The sequence below is a fragment of the Sapajus apella genome, unplaced genomic scaffold (assembly GCF_009761245.1).
Source record: "Sapajus apella isolate SASKATOON/1434 unplaced genomic scaffold, GSC_monkey_1.0 scaffold49, whole genome shotgun sequence".
NCBI classification, from domain to species: Eukaryota; Metazoa; Chordata; class Mammalia; order Primates; family Cebidae; genus Sapajus; species Sapajus apella.
This window is the reverse complement of record NW_022436989.1, coordinates 2,599,116-2,608,298: the sequence shown is the minus strand read 5'-3', so window position 1 is coordinate 2,608,298 and position 9,183 is coordinate 2,599,116. Positions and strand designations below refer to the sequence as shown.

At 42.9% G+C, this 9,183-nt stretch overlaps 1 protein-coding gene across 1 annotated transcript in view; it reads right to left on the bottom strand.

Moving 5' to 3' along the window:
- Positions 1–9,183, bottom strand: part of SMYD3 (SET and MYND domain containing 3) — a 709,642-nt gene that overhangs the window by 364,171 nt on the left and 336,288 nt on the right. The window lies entirely within an intron of this gene.

Below are 9,183 nucleotides of genomic sequence, written 5' to 3'. Positions count from 1 at the left end.
TGGAGCACGTAACTGACATGCGAGTCTGACCTCAGTGGAGCACGTAAACTGACATGCGAGTCTGACCTCAGTAGAGCACATAACTGCATATGCGAGTTAACGGCAAGGGCTTGGGAAAGATAACTCTGTCCAAACAAGCCTCCTTCTCCGCCAAGTGCCAATACCCATCCTTCCTTCAGCAATGAAAGAAGAGAGAGTAAACACAAATGGCTTTCTCAGAATGCACGGTATGGAGACCCCATGCATGGTAATGCATAAAGGACTAATAGAAGACCGTCCCTGGGGGTTAGTTCTGAGGAAGACAGAATAAACTAGAAGGGAAGCAGAGTGTGGAGAACCAGTCTAGAAAGCAGAGAATAGAAAGGAGGTAAACTGCCTAAGAATCTAAACAATGTGGCCTACACATCCATGCCAGCCAGAGCCGAATACTATAATGAACCTAGAATTGGCACAATAGCACAGTGAATTCTGAGAGGAGGAAGGGGAAGGACCCGGGGAGAGAAGAAAGCAAGCAGCAGCTTAAAATTTCAAGAACACTCCAAACTGTTCCTCATTTGGTGAAGGCTGATGGTGTTGTTTGTCTAATCACTGCAGTAAAGTGACAATGCGGCCTGCAGACGGCTCTGTGTGGCTTTTGGAGCTAGAGGCGGGCCGCTTTCTTGTTATTCAGCAGGCAGATGTGATAGTGTTCTGCAGAGGACAAGCTGTTCGAGAATAATTAGATTCCCCCTCACTTCTTGTGCTGATGGTGGAAGCATCCAGAGTATTTACAATATACCATTTTGCTTCCATCTGAGTCCATATGTTCGCTGGGCAGGTTAAAACTGAGGCTGCACAGCACATTTTTCACAGTAAACAAACGCCGCCTAGGCAACCCTAAGGGAAGGGAGGGGATCCTGCTCTCTTAATTTCCCAGTCCGAGGAAAGGCTCACCTTTAGGAATAGCAGCAGCTTCGATGATTTATTGCCGGAGAAAGGCCATACCTCAGAGGATTCATGTCGGGAGCCACAGGTACAGCCAGGGGAGCAGCCCTCATTTAGCGTGAGACAGGGGAAAGAAGCTGGAAAACAGCCTCCATGAAGAATATGCCTTTACAACATGCTGAAAGTAATGGAATCAGGACGTGCTCTGTGGTTATAATTCCATGCTATTGATGACAAGAGCTCCTGCAACAGGGAGGCCGGCCAGAGCTGCACACTCGGTGCAGGCAGTGGGAGCCTTGCCCCTTCTGGGTTGGGGCAAGGGCTTGGCGGGTGCCACTGCAGCCACCCAAACCGTGGCTGCAGACCAGCCCTCCTGCTCTATAGAGCAGGCAGGAGCCCCGCCCTCCTGTGTGGGGCTACAGCTGCCCAAACTGCGGCCGTGGATCCTAGTCTCTCTGTGTTCTTGGTGGGGACCAGGAGCAAGCAGGATCTGCCCTCCTGGTTACAGCTGCAGCCTCCCCGCTGTAGACCTGCACTTCACACTCGGTGGGGCAGGCAGGAGCCAGGGACAAGCAGGAGCCCCGCCTTTTCCGAGTTCTCCTTTTCTGAGTTGGCAGAGCGGGAACTCCTCAGATGCGGATGGAGCATCTCGGCAGCCTGCACCCTGGTGGGCCAGGGAACAAACCCCCCCACCACCACCACCACTTCATCCCTGCAGGCTCAGAGGTGTCTACTCCCGCTGCCCGGCTTCTCTCCTCTCCAAGTGCCTGCTCTGATCTCCAAGCAGGGTTGGGGCTGAGCCCCAGGCTATGAATGGCAGCGGGAGGCAGACAGATTCCTGGGTGGAAGGGGGAAGACCCCATAAGGCCCCTCCTTCAGGCCAGACAGCCAGTCCAGGACCGGAGTAGGGACTTGCAATGCCTCCCATGGTGGACAATGGACCAATCGGCAGGAACTTCCACCCCACTGAAGTCCATAAAAGCCTCACATTCAGCCAGAGCAGGTCAGCGAGAGACAATGGGCGAACCAGCTACAGAGAGGAGCTACCCTCACTGCCTAGAGCTTCAGAGACTTGCAGAGATGTCTGAGAGATCTGCTTGTGGAAAGGAACCACTATCTCCAGGGCCTCCTCTCTGCCAAGAGCTGAAACTCCACTAGATGACCTGCCTACAGAGAGGAACTACCCAATGTGGGCTTCCCCTGAGCTGTTGTAACACTCAATAAAGCTCCTCTTCACCTTGTTCACATTCCACTTCTCTGTGTACCTCATTCTTCCTGGACACAGGACAAGAACTCAGGCAAAGGTGCCACCGGCCACAGAGGTTTCCGGCCAGAAAAGCGACACCCCAGAGATCACATAACACTATGATTTGGAGGCAAATAATGGGAGGAAAATGGAGGGAGGAAGAAAAGATAAAATCTCATAGGCATACAGACCTGATGTTCAACAAACAATGTGCTAGGCAAGGTACACAGGCCATCTCAAAGAAAAGATGGCTAAGTAACTTCTGAAATGAAAAGCACAACTGCCATCCTAACCCCCTCCCTAAAAGTTTCCAGCGATCAGCACTTTACATGTTAATAAGTAAAGAGACATATATCTGTTACAACTGTGCCAGCAGAGGACACCAGGGCAGAGTTCCTGCAGCACTTAACTAGCCTGAGGCACTTGAAGGCTTGGCCTGGTATTCTCAGGTGAGTGGCAAGAAAACCCTACAACCCAGGGAGGGTCCCAGGACAAATGCAGCTGATGCCAGAAAACTCTGTTTGGCAATGCAGTTAGAGACAAGGAGTAGACACATCATTTGAGAATCACTGCTCTGAAGAAAATTCGAGAAATGTGACAGTAGCTGGAGGAGGAGGTGGGGTCAGCAGAGATGAAAAAATATGCAAGGCCTGATTTTTAAAATACCTCTTGCTGCATTTCAATTAAATGATTAAAAATTAGCACTAAAATGGAGATCTATATCAAAACCCTTATTTTCTCGATGAGAAAACTGAGATGCAGAAATGTTGAGTGACTTCTTGTCTGAGGCACTTAGCTAATGAAGAGCATGGCTGGACTTAGAATTTAGGATTCCTGTCCCCATCAGCGGGCCTCTGCTCCATCTACCACAATGCCATGCCATGTTTCTTATTCTGCTGTAACTGATCCTCAATTATATCTTTAGTTTTGTTTTTATTAATATGTTTCAAGATACCCTAAAGAGAAAGGTATCGGATTAACCAAAAGAGAATTTTTTTCCTTTCAAAAGAAAACTTTTAATTACCTTCACTGACAAAGGGATTAACTCTGCTCTATGATGGAACTGCACTAAAAATAATGAGGCAGATAAAGAAAAGCTTTTATTATTTTAATGAATTCAAAAGCTGGAAGCATTATTGAGATGAGCACTGTGTTCACTGCCCTAATCCAATGTTATCATGTTTTAAAAATTATTCTGTGTAGGAACTTTTCTGCTACATGAGACAAAACCCCAAAATATGCCAAATAGACAGAATATTAAAATTAACTTCAAATTCTCAGCCCTTTCAAAATAGAGATCGCTATTCTAAGGACCAGCCTTGAAAGCATAACCTATAAGACACAAAACTTGCTCATCTGCAAAGATCATCCGTCTGTCTACAGTGTAACCCAAAGATTCCTCTGTTACCATTTAGCCCATGCCCTAAGAAATTTATGATTCTATACATTCTTTATCTGAATCAACCATTTACTTCTGTACATATAAGCAAGTTCATTTAATCTCTCTGTTCTTTTGCATCCACAGCTATAGAAAAAGAAATTCAGTTTTTTTTTTAACTTACCTTACTGGGATTGATTCTATAGAAAACATCACAGTAACAATTAGAATAAACATAAATTTGTCACATGAATGCTATATTCTTTTAAGTCTCAGAAGAAAACAACAGAATCTTTTTTCCCAGACAACTTCAACGTTCAGAAAAACGTTACTCAAAGAAAATATACTATAAACCATAACATTCTGTTAATATTCCATTCTTTTTCAAAACAGATCACATTTCTTGGCTATTAGGTTGACACCATTCTGCCACACTCTTGACACATGAAGTTTAAAAATTAGTACTCAGGTAACTGTGGGAACAGAAATGACTCTGGTAAAGTGAAGTTAACTAACTTATTCCGAAGTGGTGTATTTTCTACCACAGCTCAACTACACGGACCATTCCCATTCTGTAATCAGGCCTAGTATTACAAAGGTATGTTGAAGCATGTTTTATACCTGTTGGTTAAAATGACTTATTGCTACATTGTAATTCTCTACATACTATACTAATGTTTCTGTCTACATAAAGCACAAGAATAACCCATATGGAAAAACTGAGACCCAAACCAAGAAATTCTCCTCTGCAGCTATGGAGGGGATGAAGTGAGTCTATTTGTCCAAGAAAGGAAATGTCTGATCCAGCCATCAAAGTCCAGGGTTCAAGGGGACATGAGATAAAGTCCACAGGGAGGGAGAGAGAACCAAAAAACCCTGTCTACGTTACCACAATGATATCCCAAAGGCTTACTCACTCCCCCTCTAGAGACCTGCCAAAAAGTCAAGATGTCTTAAACATCATGCCCCCAACTTACTATCCTAAAAGATAATGGAGGAAGAAGGCTTGTTCCTGAAGGCTCCAGCTTGAAATGATACTCTACAGAAGCTATTACTCATAAAATATCCCTTGAGGGGAAAAAAGAACCCCAATCCCCCCTACTTTGAATACATTGTGTCCTTCTACATGCAGGATGGATGGAGTTCCTGTTAGATAGTGAATCTAAGTCCCCTTTTCAGATAATTATACAAAAAGTATGGGGTTCAGGGCCAAGCAGTTTAAAATCCTGACTCTTCTACTTAGTACAATGAACCAAGTAACTTTAATTTCTTTGACATTCAGTTTTCCCATATGTGAAATGAGGATAACAAACCTATGTTCAAAGGCTACTGTAAGAAAGAAAAAATAAAATAAACTTGTAAAGGACCCAGCCGACAGCCTCACATTCAGTATCTATTCAATAAATATTTGTTGATCCTTTCCCCACAATCCTCACTCCACCAGTAGACAGATTCGAACATCACCTGATTAGACAAGCAAATAATTTTCCTTAACTATCCAAGTATCTTTAAGGCCCATTTCAAGCCCAGAAGTACATTCAATACCATAGAGAGGTATTTTAAGAGGCTACTTGTGCATTCCCAGGGACTGAGACATATCTAGGCCTGTTTGGCATTCTAGCAGGCCTGCTCTCCAGGGATCTTCCTGTGACAGGAGCCAAGATCTTCTGGAAAAAGTAATGGGAAGAAGTAAATGCTTACAGATGTGGTCAAAAGAAAATGGAGAAATAAAGAGAAGGAAATTTCAAGTGGACCACTCCAACCCCCAGGTCAGAGGTCAGCACTCTGGGATGTGGGAGCCAAAACGACAATAAAGAAAAAACTGCTTCACTAAGAACGCTCTTTCTGGGAGCTCAAGACAGAACTACTTCCTCTGGAGTCTATGAAGAAAAACAGGCTCCCTGGAAGTGAATGGCTCAGTCCAGCAGCTGCTGGACTAGCAAATAAACGTGAAAGTGCCTGGGTGACAAGACAAGAGAGGCTCCCGGCAGGCAGCCCACACCCAGGACAGAGAAAAGGCAGCCTAGGACTCCTGGCATCTGGAGAGCAGGGATGATGATGTGGAGAAGTGGAGGCAAGAGAGAGTTTGTTAACACATCCTGGGGACAAGGGTGAGGTCCACACACCAGCCACAGGGACACTCAGAACTGACTTGGAGGAGCTTGCCATTGGCTACATGAAGAGAGAGCTTGGGAAGTACCATGTTATTGCTATTTTCATCCTAAACTACTATAAGTTGGTAAATCAAGAGTTACGTGCCTTGAGACCAATGCCACCTCAGTCTGATTGTTTATTCAGAGCAAAGCGGAGAGAAAAGCAAGTGAACCACTATTCCCCATGCACTTACTATGTTTCAGGCACTGAGTGAAGATTTTTCTCATTTAATTCCATATAATTTCATTCTAAAGAGAAGATTAACAACTTCATTTGATTAGATATACTTCCTCAATAAAGGCTTTTGAATGAAAGCAAATTCATTTTGCTGATCAGGCTATACTACGTGAGCGTATCCTTACAGAAATAAATTAATCTGGAATTAACATTATGTTTTTTCATTGTTGTTTTCAAGCACAGAGTCTCATCCTGCCACCCAGATTTAAACTTTCTCAGCCACATCTGCAAGTTGGGGATGGTAAAAATAAGTAATGACAGGAGCTATTTCACACTGTTTTAAGGACTGAGTTTCTACACAAAAGGTGCCTGGCGCAAAGTAAGCACTCAATAAATGTTAGCAATTTTTATGTTTTATAACACTAGGCTCCCAAGCTCTGACGAAGCAAATAATGAAACAAATTCCGGGGAGTGTTTTCTCTACACATATATGATCTCCAATTTACTCTTGTAGTTGCATGTGGCCCTGGAACCATATCACATGGTCTGGAAGTTCTCTCAGACTTCCAATTCAAGCACCAACCTTCTGTGTGTGCTTCTCCCTCAGATAATCTTGCTTCCAAATTCACAGAGGAAACAGAAGCCACAGCCCTGCTACCAACCTCCTACTCAACCCCCATACACAGCATTATCCTTACCCTTCGAATTCTACGCACTTTTTAGAGGAACACACCTCCTACACAGGCCATCCGTTTGTTCTCCTGTGTTCCACATCCTGTCTCCTTTATGGATCTGGCACCAACATCCACAACCTGTACTTCCTTATCTTCAGCCTCATTTTCTTCCCACTCAGTACTTCCCCTCAGCCTAAAACCCTGCTAGAGATAAGGGGGGAGGGAAGGAAATACATTTTATTTATATTTTGATTGACTGACTTTAAGGATTTCGCTCTGTCACCCAGGCTGGAGTGCAGTGGTATGATTGTAGCTCACTATAGCTTTGAACTCCTCGGTTCAAGCAATCCTCCTGCCTTAGCCCCCCCAGAAGCTATGCCACCATGCCTGGCTAACTAATTTTTTGTTTTGTTTATTTATTTTTTAATAGACACAGGGTCTCAATATGTTTCCCAAGCTGGTTGCAAACTCCTATCCTCAAGCAATCCTCCTGTTGTGGCCTCCCAAAGCCTGGGATTACAAGTGTGAGCCACCACTCCTGGCCTGAGAGTCTTATATTTTAACCAAACCCTCCTTTAACCTCATTCACCTCTAGTTACAACACTTTATTTATCCCTCAATAGCCAGATTGCTAGAAAAAAAGCTCTTTGTACTTGCTATCATCTTCATTTCCCCAAATTTCCAATCTTTCATAGTATGTACTGTGACATCATTAGCACTAAATGTACTCTTGCTTTGGGTTCTAATGACCTCTTAAATGCAAAGTGCAGAAGACTTTAATCCTTTCTGCTTACTCCCCCAAACATGAATCACTCTCTCTTCTACATTACTGTGGCTTCACTACACTGCAAGTTTATAAAAGGCAATCAATCAATCTGGCATGGGTTTGACTATATCTAAGCATAGAGTACTGTACGTAGCCTATATTCACTGAATGAATCAACGGAAATAACGAGAGCCTTGAAGGCTACAATGACTTCAGTGTGCTATCCACTCTGATTCTATCTCTACTAACTATGTAAAAAGTTAAAATTTCTCTTACTAAGTGAATGATACCTTTGGCATAGTAAGATATACAAGGTGTAAGGTTCTAGCTGATCCTACTTCATGCAGCTCCAAGTAAGCAATCTGCCCAATGAGAAATCTGTTTATACTGGCAAAGTACTTCAGGGCTTAAGTTTTCAAAGTTTTACCCCTCTCACGGCACAGAAAGATGTGCAGGACACACTATTAGGCTATTAGAAATTGAACCCAATAGCCCTCCTAGTTTCTTTTAATAGACTTTCAGATGCAGTGTTTCATTCTTTCCTTTAAAAACAATATGATAGTAATTAAGCTGGAGTGCAGTGGCATTGATCTTGGCTGACTACATCCTTGGCCTTCCAGGTTTGAGCAATTCTCCTGCCTCAGCCTCCGAGTAGCTGAGACTACAGGCCCACACCACCACATCCAACTATTTTTTGTATTTTTAGTAGAGATGGGGTTTCACTGTGTTGGCCAGGATGGGCTCAATCTCCTGACCTTGTGATCCGCCCACCTTGGCCTCCCAAACATCTAGGATTACAAGTGTGAGCCACCACGTGCAGCCAACATTTTGTAATTTTCAAAGTAGTTGTGTAGGAAGATTTCCTGAATTATGAAAGCCCACAAATTCTGCAACAAGAAGCATCATCACAACAGAGAAATTGCTCTTGGTTTATTGTTGCCCACACTTAATTACTGTATTATAATGACAATGTATGAAATAAATGAAGTTACCATCAAAACAAACAGCATATTAAACAAGAAAAATGAATTTATGAATTAGTTTTCTTGCCTCTCAAACTCCCTTACGCTACACAAGCCACACCTGATAAAGAGATTGAAAGAAAATGAGAAATTTAATAATGAATAATAGTAATGTTACTACTAATAATAATTCTAGCAATTATTCTGGTATTACTTTAAAAATAAAAAATGTATTGCTTAATCTTTAGCTTTTGCTCCACAGCAAACTCCAATTCTTTCAGGACATAACCAATATAAAGCAGATATATTCACCCCTTATTTCCATAATTTTCTTGCTTCAAAATAGCAACCTAAAAGGGATACTCCACCGATTGTTTGTAGATATTCTGATTAAAGAAAAATATAAAATTTCAAGCATCAACCAGTTCTGCTCTATAATAATAAAAAACTATCTTTATAATAAAAAAGCTATCAAACCAAATAATCTGATTATCACATAATTTCTCATGAAAGCTGAAAAGGAAATACAATCATTCACTTACTGGTTCGTCTTTTGCCAAACATTTACTATGCTAAATGCTGGCAATACGGAAGGGAACATCTGCTTCATGCCCTAAAGATGCTCATAGTTAGCACTAACACTACACATCTGGCCAGGTACAATGGCTCATGCCTGTAATCCCAGCACTTTGGGAGGCTGAAGGGTGGATCACTTGAGATCAGGAGTTCAAGACAAGCCTGGCCAACACAGGAAAACTCCATCTCTACTAAAAATACCAAAAAAAAAAAATTAGCCTAGTGTGGTGGCACAAGCCTGTAGTCCTGGCTACTCAGGAAGCTGGGACCAGATAATCACTTGCACCCTGGAGGCTGAGGTTGCCGAGAGCCAAGATCATGCCACT